Source organism: Carassius gibelio, chromosome A24 (genome assembly GCF_023724105.1).
Source record: "Carassius gibelio isolate Cgi1373 ecotype wild population from Czech Republic chromosome A24, carGib1.2-hapl.c, whole genome shotgun sequence".
Taxonomy (NCBI): domain Eukaryota; kingdom Metazoa; phylum Chordata; class Actinopteri; order Cypriniformes; family Cyprinidae; genus Carassius; species Carassius gibelio.
The window spans coordinates 24,872,992-24,873,475 of NC_068394.1; positions in this window are offsets into that span (position 1 = coordinate 24,872,992).

The following is a 484-nucleotide window of genomic DNA, read 5'->3' on the forward strand; positions in this document are numbered from 1 at the left end:
GTGTGTATATATATAATAATATTTGAGAGAAATAGGCATTTTGTGTAGATAAAATATATATATATAAAATGAAATTCTACATGAAAATTAGTAGAAAATCATCCAGTGAAGGTACATCTCAAAAATATACATAACAGCCACAGGCAAGAACATTGAATATTCTAGATAAATGACAGCACATACACCACAAAACCACACATGCCACAATGAAAATTGTCCTGTGGCTCCAATTTGCTGACAGACGGTGAAAACTTAAACCAGTATCCTACTTGCCTATTCTGTTTTGAAATTATTCTGTAATCATCCAAAATCCAAATATAAGTCGACAGCAAATGGAAGTAATTTAGATAGGATGATGACAGTGTACTCATTTTTGCTGACAAATCCAGCATACGCAGTATGCTAAAACAGAACAGCCTGTATATAAATGGACATTCTGGACATGGAGATGAAGAGAATCCCGTTTTGGCTCCAGATTTACACC